We start from the raw sequence: 25,552 nt of genomic DNA on the forward strand, positions 1-25,552 counted from the left end.
TTCCCAATTACCCTAGAGCACTCTTCAGTTAAGTAATTTGCTCAGAGTCACACAGCTGATAAATGGAAGCAGAGAGAACAAAACCTTGGGCTATAAGAAACAGCTCATTCATAGCTCTCATCTTGCATCCTTTGTACAAGTTTATGTATGTGTGTGTGTGTGTGTGTGTGTGTGTGTGTGTGTGTGTGTGAGTGAGTGCATCTGTGTAAAGTGTGTGTGAAGTGTGAAAGAAAAAAGATGAAAAATTGGAGGCATTAGCAAATACATAGCATTGTTTATGAAAATGTATAAAATGATAAAGTCACAGAGAAAATGATGTACATAGGTATAAAGGGAATAAAATTGAAGCAAGCAAAAGATATGTTAATTATAAATAATGAGATGGTATTTAGAAGAAATGACAGACTGTCAAATATTAGTGTGTGTTGTGGCAAGCAACATGTAGAAAATTTCAAAAGCTTACAATATATGTGATAGAGTAAGAAAATTTCTAAAAATAATTTATAATAAAACACAGAACAAAAGTATTGGTCAATGGAACAGAAGGTGAGAAGTACCCAGAGGAAATCCATGCAACCACAGGGAGGACATGCAGACTCCACACAGAAGGCACCCCAGCCAGGGATCGAACCAGAGAACTTCTTACTGTGAGGTGGCAACGCTAACCGCTGCACGTGATTTATTAGGAGAAATAAAAGTATGATAGGAATAATGCAGATTTTTTTTTGATGTGTTATGATAAGGTCTGTTTGATTCATTCACATATCTTGGGGAAAATAGACTATTTAGGGTAATGTTTTCTTTTTTGATTAAAAAAAGAAATAATTATTGGAAATTATATTAATATAATATGTGGATCAGGACTGATTCCTATCAAAAGAGATGTATTGTAAAAAAAGAGAATGGAGATTTAAGATTAATTAAGCCAGCAGTACACATAACTTCCTTACATTTGCTTTGGGTAATGTATAAGCTAGAAAGGAAAGCTTCAGACAATGTTAGCAATATTTTGTGGAAAAATACAAAGCTATATAGATGGAAGTGAGAAAGGAAAAAGAAACCATGATAGTCTAGAAATAAATGAATATGTGAGTAATGAAGCGGAAGGTTGCATATGAAAAGGAAATAATGGTATGAAAGAATTATGAAAGAGTGGCAGAGATAGACAACCAGCTTTGTGAACATCATTGGCTCTAGGTGATGTTCACTGTTGATGCAGATTATTATGTGAAACTATGGGAATTACTGAGTGAGAAAGAAAAAATAAAAGAGAGGCAAGTATTATTTAAGGATCTACGGGAAACATCAGACATTTTATGCAGGTTGTTACTAAAAAAAAGTACCAGTAAAATAGCAAATGAAGTACAAACAACAAAGCGAGAGAATGAGTAAAGTGCGTAATGTGTAAGATTGTTCTGATGTTTTAATGCAGTGTGAAAGAACTGAAAGTATATGGGATCAGTTTAAAGCAGACTATCAGTATCAGTGTTACAACAAAATGGTTTTAAACATGAATTGTTCTGGAAAGTATGAGAATATCAGGAAAGTATTAAAAGAAGTTGTACACTGAATATTATTTGGAGCTCTGTGGAACATATGGAACTGCAGATGCAATGAATTATTGTATTATAAATTATGGGATTGCAATGTAGTATTAAGGAGAATGATAATAGTTGTGGAAGAAGTGGTGGGGGGATAAAAATTGTGTTACAAATACAAGCATGAATATTGATTCTGGTAGATAACATAAAGTATAGATTGTGTTATGTGCAAATAGTTTAAATTTATTTTTGTGATAGTCTACAGAGTATCATTACAAGTATGACTCAAAACAGATATAACAAATAATAAAACAAAATATAAAATTTAGAACGCGGCACAAACAAATGAAAATTAGTTTAAAATAAGACAGCAATGGATAAGTTTAGCCTAGTGATACATAATTAGTAGGGATATGGACTGACTCAAAACAGATACAACAAATAATAAAACAAAATATGAGAATTTACAACACGGCACAAACAAATGAAGATTAGTTTAAAATAAGACAGCAATTGATAAGTTTAACCTGGTGATACATAATTAGTAGGGGTATGGAGAAATACAATAAACCTTGTATGTTAAATCAAATAACTGTTCTTTAAGGCATTCGTAATACCCAAGGGAGTCAGTGCAGCAAATTATAATTTCATGATCCTATTATAATAAAGTCCCTTTACTCGTTTCAATACGTGTTAATGGATCTTTTAAATCCACCTGAGCTGCACACCAACTCAAGCAGTTGGGACTTCAGTTTTAACATCTCCTCTGAAGAATAGCACACTCAGGAGTACATTTAATTATTTATTTTATTTTGATTGCTGATAAGTGTCTGGTCAACAGACCCTATTCAACCACAGCCCAGGACCAATGGGCTCAAGTGACATACAGGTATTTAAAGCATTTAGTTTGTTACAAAATATTAATACACAGCAAGCAGAGCAAAATAGCAACAACAACAACATTATTTACAGTTGTGGTACTATGGACTGTTAGCAGTTTGATCACTGGAACAGCTAAGCTTGTAATAAATTATAGTTATAATGTATATATGCAATTGTAAGGCGCTACAGAATATGTTGGGATTAGCTTTTTTTCTTTGTAGCAGGAGAATTTGAATCCATTCAGAAAATGCTCTTGTTTTAAGTTGTGTTCCAATCATAACACAGATGGAATGTGGTTTCAAGTAGAAACTAGCTTGGATAAAGTTCCTTCATCCATCATTTTTTAAAGCATGGCCTAATAAAGAATCAGGACATCTTCTTGCTCACCCCTTAGTGAATAATTGGGTGATCTGAGTTGTAATTTTGCTCTTAATGGTGGACAGTGGCCCATTTTTGAATATTTTATAGATTTGTGAGCTGAAGAACAGTGCATCTCTTTCACTGACCCTCAGCCAGTTTAATCCCTCAGGTAACTGATAGTGACGTGTTTGTGGGTCAGCTACCATATCAAATGTGCAGAGTTTTGTTTGTGATGGTTTGTATTTTGTGGGTAGGTATGCTAGAGTGCTAAGTAAGTAGTGGAAGTCCATATTCAGTTTTGAGAATAAAGATGTTCCTTGCTGGGGCTTTACATGAGGAGGGTGTAAGGAGGTATGATATTTTGTAGCAACGTTTTAATTGGTTGAGTGTTTTATTTGTGATGATGTCTGTATGTTTAGCAAAGGTGAGTGAAGGAACTAATGTTATTCCAAGCTATCCTTGTTTTGTTGGAATTAGAAGAAGATGGCCTTTTAGGTCAGAAATGTTAATGGATACATTTTATGCAGCTTTTGAGGTGTACCAAAGATTATGACATTGGATAACAGTGAATTGATTAGTAGTTTCCTATTATGGGTCCATTAAAACCATTTGGAGAAACTTGTCTGTAGCTTTTCCTTATAAGGAAATAATATGCTTGCTATACTCAAGCAGGAGCATGTCATCCATGTCTATAACTATATTTAGGTGTGATAGGGCTGTTGCTAATTCATTGATGAAGAGAGAGAGAAGAACAGGCGGCCTAGTGCCAAGGCTTGAGAGCCACTCACATTATTGGTAGTGAAACTTGATGACGAGTCTCCTGACAGTACCTGAAAAGTTCTATTTTTAAATAGCTTTCAAACTATTTAATTACAGGTACTCCAAAGTTAAATTTGATCAGTTTTGTGGATGCGTAGATCATTATTTACTCTTTCAAAGGCCCTAGTGATGTCATTGACTAGACTACCTAGTAGCTTGGGTCCATTCATGTTACAGTAAGCAGTGTCAGTGGTGGTATATAAGGCTGTCATTGTACTAAAGCCACTCCTGAAACCATGCTGTTTGAAACACAGGAGTCTGTATTTGTTATTTACTTGAATAATTGCTTATAGATTAGCTTTAAAAGATTTTTGTGAGGGGCTAAAGGTTAGTGAATGCTTATAGTCTTTACATTCCCTTGCATTAGATTTCTTAGGTAGGTGAGTTATGCGAACATGTTAAAGGGTGAAAGAAATATGCAGGATGTTTAGGAGAGATGTTATCCCCTGTACGTTGTACTACAGTGTCAGTACTGGAGAAATAAACGTAATTACCTGGTATGAGAATAGAACCAATGTTTTTTGCTTTCCAGCAATAAGGGCAAGTGTGTACCTGCTTGAGCCATTGGCACTGGCACATTCATGCCATTTATTTTAGCCATGCCCTGAGCTTCCTAATAGACGTTGTTAGTAAGGGTTCCACACTTTGTTCATTTGTTCCACATTATGAGTGGTTGTTGTTGTCTTTCAGCTTTTTCCGGTTAGGGGTCGCCACCGCTGAACTCCAGTCCACTAATGATTGTCAGTAGATTTTCAAGAACGCCGAGGTGCCAGCTCAATGTTCAACATTCAATGAAGGCATGCCCATTTACGCATGTCTTTCGAACGCCCATCCAACTGCGGGGAGGACATGCAGACTCCACACAGAAGGCACTCCCCGCACTCCAGCCGAGAATCGAACGGGAGAACCTCTTGCTGTGAGGCAAATGAGTGGTAATGTTCCATATTCTGGAAATGGAAGCATGAGCGCTATGAGCATGATGATTATTTTCCAACCAGAAAAGGCACAGTAAATTATAGGCTTTAGGAGGAATCTGATGCCAAGAACACTTGTCGGTAATTCTGTCTTGTGACATCATTAAAACTCAACCAAAAGAATAAATTAATAATAAAAAACTCTCTAAACAAGGAGCAATAAAGGTTTATACTTAACAGTTCCAAGTATTAAGACCTAATTGCAGAGAATTAAGGTTATGAGCTGTTAATGGACTCTTTCTTGTACTCCAGCATTTGATTCCCTTAGCCCCTATATGCCTATTGTATGATTCTTAGACAGTTATTTAAAAATAGCTAGCACAGAGGATGAAGGCTAAGAGCTGTGAATGAGCTGCTTCTTACAGACTAGGGTTTGATTCTCTCCACCTCCATTTATCACCTGTGTGACTCTGAGTGGGGCAATTAAACAGAGAGTGCTCTATGGCAGCTGGAATATTTGGTTTGGCTGTTGCAGCAGTACAGTTCATTCATAGTTAAATGAAGACATATTCCACAAAAATAATGAAAAACTCTTTTAACAAATGACTCATGGAAATCCTTTCTGGCAAATGATCAATAAATGTAGTTTACTCTGAAGGTGGGAAAACAGCTACTTTACTGGATCATGTAAAATTGCCCCTGAAAACAGATTTTCCTTTGCAGGTTTAATTGTTATTCCCAAAGTACTGATGCAGGACTATGAGTCTTACTGCATCACCCAAATCGATTCTGATTACCTCTGTTATCAGATGTTACTGACATTTCTGTAGTTTGCTAACCACTGTCTTATGGATTTGCCTTAACCAAGTCATGGTTATGCCTGAAAAGGATGCCTGTATCAGCACACCTACCAAGTTAACAAACCAAAATAAACATAAATAAAAAATACATATTTTTTTATATTTCACCTCATACATCACCAATTTATTCCATTCATGTATCATAAAATAGAGGTACTGGGAACTAACATTGGGTGGCACAATGCCAGGGCACTTCTACGGGCTAGGCTTGTAAAGGACCCAAGTCCATTAGCCTAGTACACACCTATGAACCTATGAAAATGGTCTCACAGTATTATGTTCATACCACATAATTTTATTTTTCTGTTCTAAATAGTCCTGACTTCAATATATTTCCATTCAACCTTTTTAATCCTTTGCCTTCTCTTATAAAATTGTTTGTGCCTCCTATTTTTGTCCAAATATCCACATGGTTCATTAAACAATACATTATTTCTTCCATCTGTGACTTCTAATAATCCTTCAGACAATAATAAATAGTTGTTTTTCTGTTCTTAATCTGCCTCTGTTATAAATAAATCGCACTTCTTGTTCCATTTTCATTCAAACACATTACATCATTTCCTTGCATGTTTTAATGCCCTGTGTACTCTTACCTGGCCATTTTCTTCAAGTATAGTTAAATATTTACTATTACAAATTGTTTAACTTCTTTAAACGTCTTTGACCTTTAACCTTCTGTATCATATACACATGTGACTATTACCCTCATCATACTATTTTTAATCTTGTCACAAAGCAGTATTTGACCCTTTTATATTCCCATTTTTAGCATAACAACAATCCCTGACTGCACTGCTTTTCCAAAGCTGAAAAGTATATGTCTTCTGCACAGTGTTGTTAATTGGTCTTCCAGTGACCATTCTAATAATCTTATGTCTTCTACACGCATGCTATCTGCTTCTGTTTGTGACACTCTTTATAAATAATTAACCTTTGTACTTCATTGTTAATGTTATTAATATTCAGTGATACAATATTTATATCATCTTTTGCCCTTCTTTGCAGTTTTCTTTACTCCTGTAAGTAATTTTCTTAACTATATTCCCAATAGAATTTGCTTCTTCTCTTTCTGCTAAAGCCTCACTTTCTTTGTCATTGTTTTTAAAATGTGTGGTTTTCTGTCTGAACATTAAATACATTTTCTTCTTTCTCATATGTCTTCCCTCTTCAGTCATTTAATTTTCCTTTGCCACATCACTGTATGAAACATTATTATCAGCGGGCACATGCAGTTCAACAGTATTATTTAAATTGCAATCATGCTCCCTTTCTGCTTCATTTAACACAGTATCATTTTCTTCATTAAGCTTCTCATTAAGTAATGGACAAACAAACCACAAATGTCATTCTTTATTGCACTTATTACATAACAATTTACAGTTTCTGCTAGGATGTTCACAATCCCCACATTGTATACATATTATTATACAGTCTTGAATAAAATTTGACTGGTTCTGCAGAAAATAACACCTTCAGTTCACTCCACTACCTAACATTACATTTTTTCATTACTCATCAATATGCTTAGCAAATACATTAGTCTTCCCTCTATAATTAACAAAGTGACCCACACCCATTCAGCATTGCTAGTATTTTTATCAGTCATTTTTTATGTCAAAGACAGACTGACAACATTCAGAAAAAGGCATTTTAACTTATATTCTGTAATGTCTATTGGCCTAAATTATGCGGTGTTTTTTTGTTTTAAATTATTCCATGTGAAAACATATTCTTTCTATGGTTAAAAGGATGCCTTTTTATTGCAGACACTCAAAAACCTATTTGGCAACTGAATAATTTCAAAAATTATTTCACAAAATTCTAAGTCCAAATGAATTCGGGCTCGCACAACTTCTACTGTAAATCCAAATGATGTACCTATCGAATAGGAAGACTCATTTTTTGTCACTAGGGGTCTTCTCCTTTCATTATACACAGGTGCTGTTCCTTGTCCTTCTCTGCATCCCCTGCAACAACTGTAACATAAGATGTGAGGTGCTAGAATGTATGAACTCACTCCTTCTCCCTGACATACTGATGCTTCCTGGTTTCTCTCTGTGCTAATATCAGCAACAAAAAAAATTCACAGTATGCAGAAAATATTTTTGAGCATCTTTCTCCAATAATTGAGAACTGTCTTGTGCTCAGCCAATACATCTTTCTTCTGTTTAACCCGATGAAATAGTGGATTCATTTCCCAGCTCTTCCTCCAACAACATTTTAAGCAAAAGTTCATTTTGTATACATCCACTCATCAGTTCACACAGTTTTCTGGGCATCAATGGGTACAATTTCACTTTCTACAGTTATAACTATAGGCATCTTCCTGTCTAGCATTAAACAGTCCACTATCTTGTTCCTTCACCTCCATCAGCAACCCTTTTGCACTATATATAAATGAAAAGAGTAGGAGAATTTCCATGCAAGGCCACATTTCCCCTAATAGGTATTAATACCACCTGAGGTCCTCCCTGAAAAGAGTTCACTGGCCTAGGGGGACTAGCCTGGCCAACAAAGTGTAAATAAATGCACTCAAGCATTGTAGATACACTCTCCCAGCTAAATGTGAATCCCCATGTAACTTGTTAGATTGGATAGCTAACTGGCTCAAAAACAGAACCCATGAAGTTAGGGTGGGCATCTCAATCTCCTGCGAAATACACATCACTAGTGGTGTATTCTAGGGTTCAGTCCTTTGGCTACCCTTCTCTGGCATTCACTTCTCAGAGATCAAAGCTAATCTTAAGGGCTCATGACTGCTGGTAACTGTTCTGGGTTTAAAGCTCAAGAAATTATTCTTTTATACATATTGGCTGATGGACTGGTGATGTAATTCTGGAACTGTGTAACAAAAAGAAGGTCATGTATCCATGGAACAATTATTTGTTTTCTGGTAGTAACTTAAATGTTACAAATTATACTTTGCAGTTTAGACTGATGAACTGGACGAAGAAAATGTTATAAAATGCATGCAGGGTCTGTGTGAAACTGTTGACAATACCATGAAAGTCAGAGATGAGAGAAACGTATGGAGGGTGGAGGCTGGAAGCTGTTTTGAAAGGTGAAAAAAAAAACACTTTGAAACACTTGCCAAGTGTTATTTTTGTGGGTGGCCATGGAGGCACATTAAGATATGCTGGCCAGCCTAAATAATATTGCTTTTGTGGAGACTTTTCTCATTTAATGAATGAGTGTGACATGGTACAATGTAACCAATGTGGAGAAAAAAGGACATGTAGCAAGAAGGTTCCTGAATGCAGGATGTGTAAAAAAGGGACACTTTAGAATGGATTTTTAAGAGCAAACAGTAAATAATGAATAAAAAGGGAAAGGGGAAGAAAACATACGTGAGGAATGACAACAAGAAGCTGGAGAAGGGGGTGATATAGATGACGAAGAAACTGTAGAAGAAGAAAAAATATGGAAGAGTGGCCAGGAAAAGGGATTGATAATAATACTTTTTTGGAGTTCTGTCCAGTCAAAATCTGATTCTAAGGAACAAGGATTATTTCTACATAAACCCAAGAAAAAATATTCAGTTGGTGAAAGAATAAAAACAAGAAAACAAATCCTTTAAAATATTTTCCCCAAACTTAAAAAGAAAGAAAAACAACAACTTTAAAGTACTTTCTTTAAATGTGAGCATTATTATTAACACTATAAGATGGATAAGGATACTGGAATGGTGTGCTAAATATGATACAGATGTTATTCTTTTACAGGAAGTAAGATTCCTGACAAGTGCAGAATGACTGCAAACAGAAAAATTGTGGAACGGAAATATAACATGGAACTTAGGAAGTGAATGTTGCTTTGGAGTGGCTGTATTGTTTATAAAAGCAGGAAAAATACTAGCTATAGCATTCATAAGGCTGGGAAGGTTAACTGTTGTGGATGTGAGCTGGAAAGAACATGTTTGTAGAATTATAGAATTATATGCATATATAACTAGTAAGTAGAGAAAGAATCCGTTTCATCAAATATTGGAGTACATGGTGGTTAACATGAAAAGTATAATTGCAGGGAACTGTAATTGTGATTTAAAGAAAAAAATGTGAAAAGAAAGGGAAAGATCTACAAAAAAAAACAGGAATTAATAACGTGGTAAGTTAACTGTGTGGAACAAAAGTCAATGGACTTATAGAAGGGAACAATTGGATTTGAAATGTATTATTTTGTATGTTCAGAAGGTTTGGGAGTAGCAGATGGTGATATAGCTGTTATGGATTTTTCAGATTTAGCAATATAATATGGCTGAAGGAAGAAAGGGATTATATTAAAATAGGAATGGGAATAAAAGAATAAATGAGAGCTTATGAAATGAAATTGGAGTGGGAAGTATTCCAGTTATGGAAGCATCATATAACCTTGAAGGACTTCTATAAAAACTGGTCCAAATGGTGGAGTGAATTTTAAAAGAAGCATAAAAAGTATTTTTTTTTCCAGTGGAGGTATGATGTAAGAAAGGAAGCGAAAGTGAAATATGAGAAAATGTATAGAAATGTATTAGAGAATTTACAAAATAATACAAGAGAGTATTATGATATAGAAAAAGAAATACATGAAAGAAATCAAGAAAAAATAAGACATTACTGTTTAGGCAGAAATATTATTTACAAGGGAGAAGGTATCTGCATATTTTGATAAAATAGTACTAATGTCTTTTGGCTTTTCCCGATTAGGGGTCGCCACAGCGGAACTCTGGTCCGTTAGTGATTAGCAGTGGATTTCTTTTTACGGTGCCAAAGTGCCAGCTCGACGCCTAACCATCAAAGAAGGCACACCCATTCACGCACACACCTGCCTGCATGTCTTTAAACATCACTCGACCATAGGGAGGACATGCAGACTCCACACAGAAGGTGCTCCAGCTGAGAATCGAACCGGAGAAGCTCTTGGTGTGAGGTGACAACTCTAACCGCTGCACCACTGCGGCCTAAATATATTTTGATAAAATAGTAAAGGATGATATTAGTATAATGAGGGAAATGAAAAATGTAATAGGACAGTTAAAACAAAAAACACAAGAACAGATAATGAGTATTGTAGTACAGGCATGTGGAAAATATGTATAAGAGTATAAGGATGAAAAATAAGAGTGAGTGGAATGAAAGAAATTTCCAGATCAAGTTAAGGAAGAATTTGAAAAATAAATTACTATTAGTGAATTGGCAGAAGTACTTAGAAAAGTAAGTGTTTATTCACTACCAGGGTTAGATGGTATAGCATATAGAATGTACAACAAATTAGTGGATTGGCAAAGAGAGTATTTTGTAACTATACTGAATGAATGGTTGAAGGAAGGGCTTGTTTATGAAGAGTCATGCAGTGGGGTATTAACATTTATATGAAAAAAAAAATGAGAAGAATGAAATAAAAAATGAAGACCCATTACACATAATAGCACATATTATAACTTTTTTATGAGAATAATACAGAGGAGAATAGAAGGAATGGTTAAGGGTATTATGGAAGAAAGTATATACAGTATAAATGGAAAGGGATGTTATTGGTTGAGAGAGAACTTGTGGATTGTATAAGTAAATGGGAGAATGTGAAACTTATGGAAGGTGATATTAGCAAGGCATTCAATACAGTTCATGATGCTTTGTGGGATGCTATGGAGAAGTATGGAATAGGTAACAGAATTAAGTGAGTGTATATGTCAGGATATCAAAATAATAGAGTGATAATATTAGTGAATGGGTAGCAGAGTAAAGAAATATGCATAAAGTGTGGCATAAAACAAGGATGTCCCATGAGTGGAATATTGTTTGCAGTAGTAATTACTGTGATAATGACTGACATAGCTTATAAAATTAAATATGCCAGATATGTGATGCAAAAGGAGGTGGTGATTCCAGTAGTCTTGACATATATGGATGATATAGTTGTAGTTGCTAAAAGCAAAATATGGATGAGAGAAATGTTATTTTTGTGGCTGGTCATACTGGAACATGAAGATATGTTGGCCAGCCTAAATCATGATTTGTCTGAAAGGATGGTAAAAGGAAATGGGAACAAACATGAATAAAGATAAAAGTAAGGGTTTGGGTGATGTGATGAACATTGGGGGTGTGTATTTTTCAATGACTGAGGTGTCTTTGCTGGGGATAAAATTTGGGAAAAGAGATGTAGCAATGATGCAATGGGTGGGTTTGATAAAAGAAATGAAAGAAATATGTCTTCTGTGGAAGATATATAGATTATCATTCAGGAAAAAAGAATATATCTGGTGAATTCTGCATTAATGGGAACATAGCATATATGTCAAATATTTGCACAATCCCACAAAAATATGAAAAGGAAATTGTGCTATTAGTGTTTTTTTTCATACAGGGTTCAAGATTAAACCCAGTAAAAAAAAGAGATGTGTTGTATGAGTGAAGATGAAGGAGGTTACTAAATCCAGTTGTTTCTTCTCCTTCTTTAAACCTTCCTAGCTTGTTAATGTGGGTAAAGGAAGATAATGAGAAATTAAAAGTGAGAATGTTTAAACATAAGTAGAAAAAGTTCTGGGATATAATAAGAATAAGACAAAGAGAAAAATAATACGTAAATGAAGAATTATCAAAAAAATAAATATTAACATGGAGGACTTCCAAGATGGTTGCACACTGATCAACAGCATAAATTTAGCTCTCCCAGTGTGAAAACAGAAACTGAGGAAAAGGCGTACCACTGAAAATGTTTTTTTTAATTGGTAAAATTCAGTTACTGATTGGCAAATACACCACCTGGATGCCAGCAAAGAAGAAATTTAGAAAACCAAAAAGAAAATTAACCAGAAAAAGTGAAAAGAAAACAGTGTCTGGAAAGGATTTTGCAGCTGTTCAGCAAAAATCAGATCAAGTTTCAGCTTTGGTTCAAGAGATGGCTTCCAGTAATTTAAAGAAAAAAAAATCAAGTGCACTCAGTGATGATTAAAATAAATTAAACATTGAAGGAATATTTCGGTTCAAACAACAAAAGGCTGGAAAAATGGAAGAAGCTTTAACTAGCCATGCAGATGAACTGATAATACCGAAAAAATCAGAGGTTGACATGAAGAAAAAGCTGGCTGAATATGAGTTTTGTCAGGAAGAATTGCTTAAAATAGAAGACACAGAGTGCGGAGAAAACCTGAAACTTCCTGCTGTAACAGACAAACTGGAAGGAACAAATTGTATTAATTTTAAGAAAGCACAAATAAGTAACTGAACTGGTCTTTCACTGTGAAATTTGTTAATTGAAAGGGCACATTAAGTGTATGCTCCAAATCTGGCCATGAGAAAGCATCCAAGACCTATATTAGTAAATATGCAATCATACCAGCAGAAAGGGTTGATCCTGACATAATTGTGGGAGAAGGACAAAGTATTAAAAATTGGAGACAGCAGAGTGTTTATAGAAAATGAGTATTTACTGTATACCAGGCAGAAGAAAAGCAAATTTATTGCAGCAATCAGGGAATGTTGAGAGGCAGGTGTGACATTCAAGCTGGTGTATCCATTAGTCTTCAAACTTTTTTTTCCTGGAAGATCAAAGTAATTTTTGATGTAAAACAGGCCAAGGAGGAAATAAAAAAGTTTAGCCAACAAAAAGCGAGTCAGCAAGCAGAAAAGGACTCTGCTTCTCATTCTTCTGATGGCAAGGTTCATAGAGAAACTTTGCCAGTGAAACATTTTCCATTGTTTTAAAGAAAAATGCTTGAAAGACAGAAAAAACACAGGAGTTGAATAGAAGAATCAGAAGTATCTCGGACTTGAACCAGATAGAGATGAACAGGAAGAAGACAAGCAACTCTGATATTAGTGAATAAATGGAAGACTATAAAACATCACCACATTTGTAAAATATGGTTTTGTAAAAAAAAGTGGCTGAAAACACTTGACTTTTGTTGACTTTGTTAATCTTGTGGGTGGACTGTAAAGCATATGCCCCACTTTATATCATTAATGTTTAGAAGGACACTAAAAGGGTAAGTAAAACAATTTTTGCTCTTATTAATATTTGCATAAACATTTCATTATATAAAATGCATGTTATATACAGTAAGACGGTGTTGTGGTATGCGTGGTCAGGGGTATTTTAAATGTGGGAGAGTATTTTCAGTGACTGTTGTATGTGTTAAAGATAGTAAAAGTAAACCAGTAGTTTTTATTATAACAAGAGAAAAAAAGTCTGGACAAAAACAATTTTAATCATCATATGCTGTGATCTTGGGTTACTGGAGTGGGATTGGATAAAAAAAGTACACTGATTATATTATATGTAGAATAGGAGATTTTCTTTTTATTTTACAAGGGTGATTGTCTAGATTACCAGTTTTGGCTTAAGCTGTAAACAGGTGTTTTTGTAAGCATGCAGGCTTTAAAAATAAGACAAATGATGAAAGCCATGACAATACTAACCTTCTTACAGCTGCAAATATATTAGTTTTTTTTATTTTCCACTGGCAAATGTTCAGTAGAATTCAGATATCTGTAGCTGATGGCAGCTGCACATTCTTTTCTGAGTGAAATTTATAAAGACTCGTTGCTGAGAACATTTCCATGGAGACAAGCTGTCTGCAGGTACAGGGAGTTAATCTTGAAAATTCTGAGTATTTTTTGCTGAGGGAAATGCAAAATTTAAAGCTGCAATGGCAAGCCGTTCAGTAAAAAAATTAAGTTTGAAATTATGAGAAGTGAATAAGAGGTAACATCCTCCATAGCAGTCTTAATACTTTAAAGGAAAATTCCACCCTACCACTAAAAATCTGTTTTCACTCTATCTTTGTTCCCTGACTTATTTTAACACATCAAAATCACTCTAAGTGCTTTATTTGTAATTTTAGCCTGTTTCCCACAACATACCTACCAAAGGGGCTTGATGTATCAATGTGATATTGTTCTCCCTCAACCATTTCTCTTTCCCATAATGCTTTGTATGACTCATACCAGACATACAAATTTTCTTTTGTAGCCCAAAGAGGAATTGATTCAGCAAGGGTCTCTCAGTGCAGCAACAGTTTTAACACCTCTGCAGTAGAGCAGGGGGAGGGGACTGTCAATTCCTCTTGAACAAAAAAAAAAAACCCTGAACAAAGGCCTGCAATTTAGCTACTTTTATAGCTGTAGCTGGATAACTTCTAAGTATAGTGTAAAACAAGGCCTGAGCCAAACATAAATGAGAGTGATTAGAGACAGAAAAGAAGCAGTCCTTTTACAGAAGGTAAATAAGATAACAGTAACTCATACAAATCCCATTATATGTCAATGGCATGGGAATTCACAGTTACTTCCTTATGTCTGGCATAAGTCATACAAAGCATTATGGGAAAGAGAAAGGGTTGATGGAGAACAAGATCATGTTGATACATAGGTTCATAGGTTCATAGGTTCATACTAGGCTATCTGCCCAAGGGCATTTATAAGCCTAGCCCATAGTTTTGTGGCTTACGCCACCCCATTAGTTTGGAGAAACTATGCCCTTTATTTTGCTGTGCCTCTGTCTAGCAGTGACACTGAGGTAACCCCTGGGGTGTATCTGCGATCCCCCATCCATTGGTCAAGATTCCTCTTGAACAAGGCCAGCGAGGTGCTCTGCCTCACATAGACCGGGATTTTGTTCCACAGCATAGGGAGTCTTTGGGTGATGAATCTATCCCTCCAGCACGTCCTATTAATAACCGTGTTGAGGTTTAAGTCTCCGCCTTGTGGCTCTGAGGGATCTAGATTTTTGAGATGAAGCATGTTCATCAAATCTGGGTTTGACATGGCCTTGTATGTCAGGCATAGGTCACCTCTGAGCAAGCGGTAAGCAACTGAATATAACTGGAGTTCTTTCAGTCGGGCAGCATAAGACAGATTTTTGAGACCCTTTATCCTTTTGGTGAGGAACTTTTGTGGCCTCTCCAGCTGCTGCAAGTGTCGGGTCAGATACATTCCGAATGGGGCATTGTACTCGATCATAGGTCTGATGAGTGATGAGTATAGGGAGACTATGACTTCCCTTGATCTAGATGTGAATCCCTTCATGATAAGGTGGGCAATGTAGAAGGTCTTCCTAACTACTTTAGCAATATGGGTGTCGAATGAAAGGCTACTGTCCACCTGGGTTCCCAGGTCCCTGATAACTTCTTCTGTGATCAGGGATTGCCTCCTATATGGTAGCTAGGGTGACCTTATTTTTCCCGAAGGGTATGACTATGCATTTCTTGGCATTTAACTTTAGGCCATGGCTCTGGCACCAGTTATCCATTTCTGTGAGACCCTTCTGAAGGATATCTGTGTCGGATGTGTTTTCAACTACGGCGCCCAGTTTGCAGTCATCTGCAAACTTTGTCAGCCATAACCCTCCTATGTTTGCTTGTACTTCAGAAAAGTAGATGCCAAACAAGAGTGGGCCCAGGACTGAGCCCTGTGGTACACCACTTGTGACAGGCTTTGAGTCTGACATGGCGCCAGCAACTCTGACCCTGTGGGTTCTGTCACTCAGCCAGTTTGCAATCCATCTTGTAATGTATGGGTTTACATTTAAGTTGATGAGTTTATCAATGATGCCCGAGTGGGGTATTGTATCGAAAGCCTTCGCCAGGTCTAGGTAGGCTGTATGGACTGCCTTTCCTTCATCAATGGCCTTGGTGACTGTTTCAAAAAAGTCAACCAAGTTTAAGAGGCATGATCTGCCTTTGACAAAGCCAAACTGGGTTGGATCCAAAGTCTGCAAATTCCCTATGTCATTATTTATGAGCTCCATTATGATCCTCTCCATGGCTTTGCAGATAAGTAGCTTGTCAAGCTAATGGGGCGGTAATTTCCAGGGTCGGTGGAGGCACCGCCTTTGTGGAGTGGGACCACAGTCGCTGTGCACCACTCCCTGGGTACGTATCCGGAGGTGAGACTAAGATTAAACAGCTGTCCTAACTGTGGGTTTAATTCCTCGTTGAGTTCATGGAGCACACAGCCGGGGACACCATCAGGTCCCATGGATGCTGTGTTCCTTGCCTTGGAGAGAGCAGTTCTCACCTGGGTGTTAGAGATGTTTGGGGGGGCTACAATCATTTGGTATAGATATCTCTCCTTTGGGGGGGGGGAGAAGTTTGCACTGAACCTGTCAGCCAGTATGTTGGCAATGTCTGTAGGATCAGTAATCTTCACATCATTTTGAACTAATTCTGAGCATATCTGGGAGTTTCCTCCTAGGTTTCTGACATAGCTGAAGAATGCCTTATGGTTGTCTTTAGAGTCCTTAGCTATTTTTTTCTCAAAATTAGCTTTGGATGATTTTATGAGAGCTCTTAGCTTTTTACTTATAGTGATCAGCAGTGTCTTACCTTTTAAGGATTTTGCTCTATCTTGTAGTAGCTTTCTCCTTTTGTTGTAGAGTTTGTTTATGGCTGGGGTCCACCAGACTGGACGCTTGCCTTTGGTACAAAGAGTCTTTGTTTTGCTTGGGATTGCCTGATCCATGCAGCCCTGCAGGTGCTGGTAGAAGGCATTTGTAAGTGATTCAGCGGTTTGAGTAATGTTTACCGCCGGTTCAGGGGCCTTAAAGGAGACCACACTAGTCTTTAGAAGTGTGAAGTCGGCTTTCGAGAAGTTCTTTACTGTGGTCTTTTTTATTTCGGGTGGGGGCGGGATGAGGACCTCCAGTGAGATTAGTTTGTGATCTGATCTCAATAGTGAGGGGTATACTTCCGGTGTTGAACATTGTGCTCCCATGTTCGTGATGATGAGATCAAGTATGTTTTCTCCTCTTGTGGGGATGGTGACTAGTTGTTCCATGGCATTTGAGTTTATGAATTCCAGGAACTTTTGGGCTAGAGTGTTTGGGCTTGAGTAGTGTTCCCAGTCTATATTAGGGTAGTTGAAGTCACCTAGTATGATGGTGTTCGGAGATACATTTATCCCCTCCAGTGTTTTCAGGAAGGCCATATGAGGTTCCTGAGTTTGCGAGGGTGGCCTGTAACATGCTACAAATTGCAGAGCAGTCTTGCCTATGGTTAATTGCACCTGGATGGTTTCCGATGCATTGTGCGTTGCCACCAGTCTAGAGGTATGGGTGTCCTTGATGAATATGGATACCCCTCCTCCTTTCTTGGTATTGTCCGGGTTTTGGGGCCGGAACGCATGATATGAGGTATAACCTGATAGTGCTGGGGTGCTTTCAGGAGCCTTGAACCAGGTTTCTGTCACAGCACAGACATCAATGTTCTCCATACTGAGAAGGGCCTCGAAAAGTGCATCTTGAGGTTGAGACTTCTGGCATTGAGCAGCATTACCCTTAGTTTTTTTTCTTTGTTGTGTTCTAGGGTGGTAGGTTTAAAATTTGAGCCTTGCCTAAAAAAGGCACTATGGGGGTGGCAAGAGCCTTTGCCAAAATCCAGAATCCCAGGGGTGACAAGTGCAAGCCGTATCATGCTCCATTGGTAGCAATGTTGCAGAAAACAGGCTAAAATTACAAATAAAGCACTAAGAGTGATTTTGAGGTGTTAAAATAGGTCAGGAAACAAAGAGTGAACAAAAAAAAACAGTTTTGTTAGTTCTAGGGTGGAGTTTTCCTTTAATGCAGTTAATAGAACAGTGAACAATTTAGTTTTATTTGAAGTTAGCTACTTCACTTTTTCTTAGAGCTAAAAGCTAATGTTTTCTGAAAGCATACAAGCTGTTTTTCATATCTGGGAGGGGAAGAGAAGCAAGTAAAGAACAGACAGCAATTAGTGAAAGCAGGAGCACAGGCTGGAGCAAGCACTTTAGCATAGGTAACCTGCAGTTTAGGTTAGATAATGCCTGTAGGTGACATCAATTTGGGGCAATTGTTCTCTTGTGGAGGGTTAAACTTCATGTTTTGAAGATGTACATTTTTTTTGTATTTGTTTCAAGTTAATAGGGGATGCAAATGTTTTGTATTAAGTTTTTTACTTAAGGATTTTCATTGAACAAGCAGTCTTGCAAATGTGACATAGGTTCAAATGGAGATGAGAAGAAACAACTGTACAAAAGATCAGGCTGCCAAACAATATCATATGCATGTAACACAAAAGCTGGAATACATATTCAAAAAACTGTTATGTATAATAGGTAGGAACAATAGCTTTTTATCATGATGGCTGTGCTGTTCATGTTATCCTGGAATGTGAATGGCATCCCAGGTATATATAAAAAGGAAAGAGTATTGAATTATATTAAGAAATGTAGCGTGCAAATAGCAATGCAGAAGACACAACTGGAAAGAAACAAATATGTGAATTTGACAAAGACAGGATTTCAGAATGGATGATTCAGCAGAATATCAGGGACAGAGAAAAAGAGGAGAAATTATGCTAATTGCTAGAGGCACCCCATTAATGACAGAGGAGAAAAAAGACAAAAATTGTAGATTTGTGGTAGTAAGAGGCTACTGGCAAGGGAGGATGATTAGAATGGCATGTATTTAAATTCCACCAAAACTGCTATTATGGAGCTTAAGAACATTTTTAGGAGAAATAATCATCTTGCAGCAAGGAATATTATTAATAGTTGGGGACTGGAATTAGATTTGCAATAGTGAGGATGTATCAAGAGGACCTAGAAAAGACAATATAACAAAAGAGGGTAGATTTCTGAAGAAATATATGAAAATATTTGGTATGGAAGATGTGCATTCAGTAGTAGGAACTCAGATAGAATTTGCATATTATTCCCCAAGGTACAATAACTGGACTAGACTAGATAGAAATTATATTGCATGTGGATATGTGCATTTAATCAAAAGCTTCTATACACATCCAATAACTATTTCTGATCATACAGTAATAAAAACTTAGATAAAAATGCAGGGTGATGAAGCAAAAATAAGACACCGGTGCTTTCCCACTGACTTGCTAAAAAGAGATGAATTTAAAGGATAGTTAGTGGAAATTATTCAGGAGTTATTAGCTAGAGACTGAGATAAAATGAAAATGAAGTTTAAACATAGTGTCAAAATAAAAGAGAAAGAAATATGGTTAATACTTAATAGAAATTACTTAGAGGGGGCTGACAAAGGTTAAAGAATTTCAGAATAAGGGGAATCTCACAGAACAAGAGGAGGAGGAAATGCATTGTGCTAAAAAATAAGGGAGTATCTGGATAATATGCATGAGTTTAGAAAGATTGCAGTTAAGCAACTATTTTTTGATAACTCAAGAGCTCAAAAACTTTTAGCACAACACAATGACTTAGGAAACATAATGTTGAAAGCATTGTTGCCAAACTTAGGGAATATATAACAAGAACAATAACCAGAAATCATGTAGAGGTTTTAGATATATTCTGGAGATTTTATGAAAATTTGTATAAAGTAGAGAAACGAGAAAATCAGGAAAGAGTACATATAGAAATATTTAGAGAAGATATAGTTATGCCTAGGTTAGAGGTGGACAAAGTTCAACAATTAATAGTTAAGATAAGAGGTGATGAGATAAAAACAATGATGTATAAACAATCTTCAAGGAAGTCTCTATGAACAGATGGTATTCCTGTGGACATTTGGAAATTTGGAGGGAAAAGAGTGATAAAGATCTAGAAGATTTTGTTTAACAGGATTTTAAAAGGAGGGAGACACACTAACATCTTGATAGAAAGCCCTGGTGGCTATTTTACCTAAAGCTGGATTAAACCCAGTAAAAAAAAAAGAGATGTGTTGTATGAGTGAAGATGAAGGAGGTTACTAAATCCAGTTGTTTCTTCTCCTTCTGTAAACCTTCCTAGCTTATTAATGTGGGTAAAGGAAGAGAATAAGAAATTAAAAGTGAAAATGTTTAAATATAAGTAAAACAAGTTCTGGGAAATAATAAGACAAAGAGAAAAAGGACATGTAAATGAAGAAATGAAGAATTAGCAAGAAAATAAATATTAACATGGAGGAATTCCAAGATGGTTGCACACTGATCAACAGCATAAATTCAGCTCTCCCAGTGTGAAAAAAGAAACTGAGGAAAAGGAGTACCACTGAAAATGTTTTTTTTTTTTTGGTAAAATTCAGTTACTGGTTGGCAAATACACTGCCTGGATGCCAGCAAGGAAGAAATTTAGAAAACCAAAAAGAAAATCAACCAGAAAAAGTAAAAAGAAAGTGTCTGGGAAGGATTTTGCAGCTGTTCAGCAAAAAGCAGATCAAGTTTCAGGTTTGGTTCAAGAGATGGCTTCCAATAATTTAAAGAAAAAAAAAATCAAGTGTACTCAGTGGTGATTAAAATAAATTAAACATTGAAGGAATATTTTGGTTCAAACAACAAAAGGCTGGAAAAATGGAAGAAGCTGTAACTAGCCATTCAGATGAACTGATAATACTGAAAAATCAGAGAGTGACGTGAAGAAAAAGCTGGCTGAATATGAGTTTTGTCAAGAATTGCTTAAAAATAGAAGACTCAGAGTGCGGAGCAAACCTGAGACTTCCTGCTGTAACAGAGAAACTGGAAGGAACAAACTGTATTAATTTTATGAAAGCACAAATAAGTAGCTGGACAGGTCTTTTACTGTGGAATTTGTTAATTGAAAGGGCACATTAAGTGCATGCTCCAAATCTGGCCACGAGAAAGCATCAAAGACCTATATTAAATATAAATATGCAATCATACCAGCAGAAAGGGTTGATCTTAACATAATATTTTATATTATATAAATATATATAAATAATATATATATATCTATATATATATATATATATATATCTATATATATATATATATATCTATATATATCTATATATATATATATATATATATATATAATAATTTTTTACTGTGAAGTTTTTTCTGCAAGACTCTGCTGATAAAGGGGCTACTAGCCCAGTCAGACTACTCTGGTCACAAAATGGAAATAAATAAATAAAAATAAGTTCCTCTGAGAAGTCAATGACCCCAGGGAATTACCATATTAGCAATAAGCCCCTAAGAGCTGACGTAGTTGTTTAGGATTTGAGAACTTATGTGGACGGTGACCTAACTTTTGACCAACATGTGTCCATTATTGTAAGAAAGCCCTTCCATATTACACACCGTATGAAAAAAGATTGTGTCTCGATCTAGGATGTCATTGTCCCCCTTTACTCAGCCCTCATCAGGCCAGTCATTGAATATAATTCCCCCTTTGGCATGTATCTGTCCAGATACTTGCAACAACTGGAACGCTCACGTACCTACCTTACTAAAAAGATACAAGGCCTAAACAGCATGTCCTACATGGACAGACTCAAAGCCCTGCCACTTGGCATCCTAAAGGCTGCTATGAGGTGACCTGTATCGGGCATACAAGGCATCTTCTGGCCCATTACTGATGATTTACTGCACATCAGCCAGTCCAGTGGCATCTGGAATATGTGGTCTAGGGATATAAACCTCTTCTGCAACATCAATAGAACAATTTGGAGGGACAGATATATCTCACAGAGAATACTGCTGCTCTGAAACAGGCTCCCCATCCACATAAAACAAAGTTCATCCTGGTACATATTCATGTGCAACTTGGATCTAAGGATGGGAAACAAGAAAATTACCCCAAGGCTGCCCTCTATACTACTAATGAACAGAGGCAGCTCCTAAATGTTTTGTCCCGTGCATGGGTCCCCTCAAATTATCTGTGGTGTAATACCAGTTATTCTAATTAGTGGAAATAAATAAATAAAAATAAGTTCCTCTGAGAAGTCAGTTACCCCAGGGAATTACTATACTAAATAGAAGCCCCTAAGAGTTGACATAGTTGTTCAAGATTTGAGAACTTATGTGGATGGTGACCTAACTTTTGACCAACATGTGTCCATTATTGTAAGAAGGCCCTTCCATATTACACAGCGTATGAAAAAAGATTGTGTCTTGATCTAGGATGTCATTGTCCCCCTTTACTCAGCCCTCATCAGGCCAGTCATTGAATATAATTCCCCCTTTGGCATGTATCTGTCCAGATACTTGCAACAACTGAAATGCCCACGTACCTACCTTACTAAAAGGATACAAGGCCTAAACAGCATGTCCTACATGGACAGACTCAAAGCCCTGCCACTTGGTATCCTAAAGACTGCTATGAGGTGACCTGTATCGGGCATACAAAGCATCTTCTGGCCCATTGCTGATGATTTACTGCACGTCAGCCAGTCCAATGGCATCTGGAATACGTGGTCTAGGGATATAAACCTCTTCTGCAACATCAACAGAACAATTTGGAGGGACAGGTATATCTCACAGAGAATACTGCTGCTCTGAAACAGGCTCCCCATCCACATAAAACAACGTTCATCCATATTCTTATGGAATACTTCATATTCAAGTGCAACATGGATCTAAAGATGGGAAACAAAAAAAGTACCCCAAAGCTGCCCTCTGCACTACTAATGGACAGAGGCAGCTCCTAAATGTTTTATCCCATGCATGGGTCCCCTCAAATTATCTGTGGTGTAATACCAGTTATTCTAATTAGTGGTAATATTATTATTGACTATGGGATGGGTAAGGCCAGTCTCTAACCAAATGAGACAGATTAATTTGAGCACAAAAAGGGAAAGTGTCTAGTCTTAAAATGGCCTACAAAGGCAGCTAGTTGAATACTTACCTATGAACCTATAATTAATAAATGCACATATTTTCATTTATTCATATATATGTTTGTATTATCTGCAATTTGTTGTCAAATGTAAGGTATTTTTTTCTTGACAAGTTGTTGGAAATAAAAAAGATAGGAAAGAAAGAAAGGTGGTCCTTTAAATCTCTGGATTATATTATAATTCTTGTAAGGAAATTTGAAATCTAACATGTATAAAGTTAGCTGCATATGCAAAGATTACACAGCTCTTAGGCTCATAGGTGTTTACTAGGCTAATGACCTCAAGGGCCTTTTTTAGCCTAGCCATCCAAAGTCTCTGACAAATTCTGACAGCCTTGATAAGTGTAAGGAGGGGCTTGGGAGGTGAAACATTTACAAGCAGAGTCCTGGGAAATTGACTATTTATAGGTTTATTATCTATTTTTTTTTCACATACCTTTATTAAATTATCATTTGTGACACAGACAAATTTATATTCATTTAAAAATAACCACACTATAATTAACATAACAAAGATTTTACTTAACATATATTGCTATATGTCATATAACCTAAGCAACATTACATAAATTATTCAATTTCTGCCTTTTTTCTTTTTTTAACAAGAAGCACCTTTATTAAACTATCACTTACAACAAAGGCAATCATACATTTATACAAATGAAAACAAATCACACCAGCATAATCTTAGTTGCAAGCATTTTGCATCACAATCCATACTGACACACTCCCAGTTGCAAACATTATAGATCACTTATAATCTATCCAATCTTCTTCAGTCAAACATCACGTAGTTCATTTAAGTCCTGCCACCTTTTAAACCTCATTCCTACATTGTATGTATTGTTCCCACAATTCCCATTTTTTTCTATGTAGTTTGCTACTATCCTTTTCTAAAGATGTCATTTCTAGTTGTTTTATCACTGTTACTATATTCCTCAAATTTTATCTACATATTCAAAATAATATATCTAAGACCCTTAAGAAGCTAGGCTTGCTCTATAGACATAGTAAGTTCCACCCCCCTCCCCCCCATCCAAACTAACTTTAGCACAAGCATTCCTGTTGTCTTCTCTAACCTAGGGCACTCCACTGTTCACCAGTCTGCAGCCTTCCCTACAATCAAAATTAGAAACATGCTACAACAAGATCGCTAAATTCGATACAAACATACACTACTCATCTCACCACTGTCTTGCCCCACAACAGCCCATATTTCCCCATTACTTATTATTCCTCCACCTCACAACTACTCACAAACGTATTTATAAACCACAACAATGCCCCACACTAAATTCACTTCTCTCCCTCTACAACCCCTATAGGCCACTATGATCTGAACAACAGCAGCTTCTTCAAGTCCTTAAACCCACAGTACCTGCAGGACAGCTATTATACTCTTGGATCATGGCTAAAAAATGGAATTCACTGCCTATAGCCATCCACTTTCAACATAATTCTAACGACTTTAAAACTGCTGTAATAAACCACTTCTTCTGCAATTGGATATGTAATGGCTCAATTTCCTCCTCTGCCATTATCTAACTTGTCCACTGAACTCAGTCAGTCCATATATCCCTAGTATTGTCTAATGCCTTATTGATGTTACAAAAACCAATATTCCATTGTTGTAAATATTGTACCTATACATTTGTATTTATGATTCTTATGCATCAATTTGATTATTCTTTTATATAATTTTCAAGCAACTTATTTTATGTAAATTTTGTAAACTGTCCTGAAAGAAATTGAAAATGTTCTGTTTATGTACAACCTGGGACTTTTCTGCCCGGGCCTCCACTGAAAATGGGCTTTGCATGGTCAAGTGGACTGTCCTGGTAATCAAATGCCAATAAATGACTAACCAACTAAATAAATAATAAATATTCACTACTTCTAGTATACTTGGTTCAGATTTTGATTTCCATTTTCCAGTAATTATTTTCTTGGCAGCCACCATTATTAGACACAGCAAGGCCTTACCATGGCTAGGCAATTCCAATTCTGTATCACAGCCAAAAAAAATCATTTCCCTTGTCAGACCAATCCACCCACTCAGCCTCACCAACAGTGCATTCCGCAGGGAATCATCAAAGTCTGTCAACCCACCACACTTCCAGAAAATATGTTCCCAAGTACCTCTTTCTTCTCCTTCACACCTACAACATTTGCTGTCCTTCTCTGGAATCTACTTGGAGTATAAAAATATCTATGTAAGGTTTATTATCTATTATGATTCCATGAAGAAGAGGGTATAGTTTGAGTTTAATTTTTTTTTATTCATTTAATATTTGTTAGCTGGGATAGTCTGACTGGGTGAAAACCCATTTTCAGTGGAGGCCCGGGGGAGAAAAGCTCCACAGACAATTTTACATGGTTTAGAAAAGGAAAAAAAAAAACCCAAAAATTATGAACATCATAAGAGGAAACATATTATAAATATCATGAGAATTCTAAACATCATAGGTATATTACTAAGCACAGTGAAGAATTAAATTAAATTAGATTACATTGTTCTGGAGATTAAGTAGATTTGCGTAGGATAAGTAAGTACACAAGGATAAAAGAACAAAGAGAAAGTTATGTACAGTAAGGGTGAAAAGAAGTAGAATATGGTAAGAGAAAGTAGAAAGAGGAGGTAAAAGATTTGA

The sequence above is a fragment of the Protopterus annectens genome, chromosome 5.part0, assembly GCF_019279795.1.
Source record: "Protopterus annectens isolate FY-2018-M chromosome 5.part0, PAN1.0, whole genome shotgun sequence".
Taxonomy (NCBI): domain Eukaryota; kingdom Metazoa; phylum Chordata; order Ceratodontiformes; family Protopteridae; genus Protopterus; species Protopterus annectens.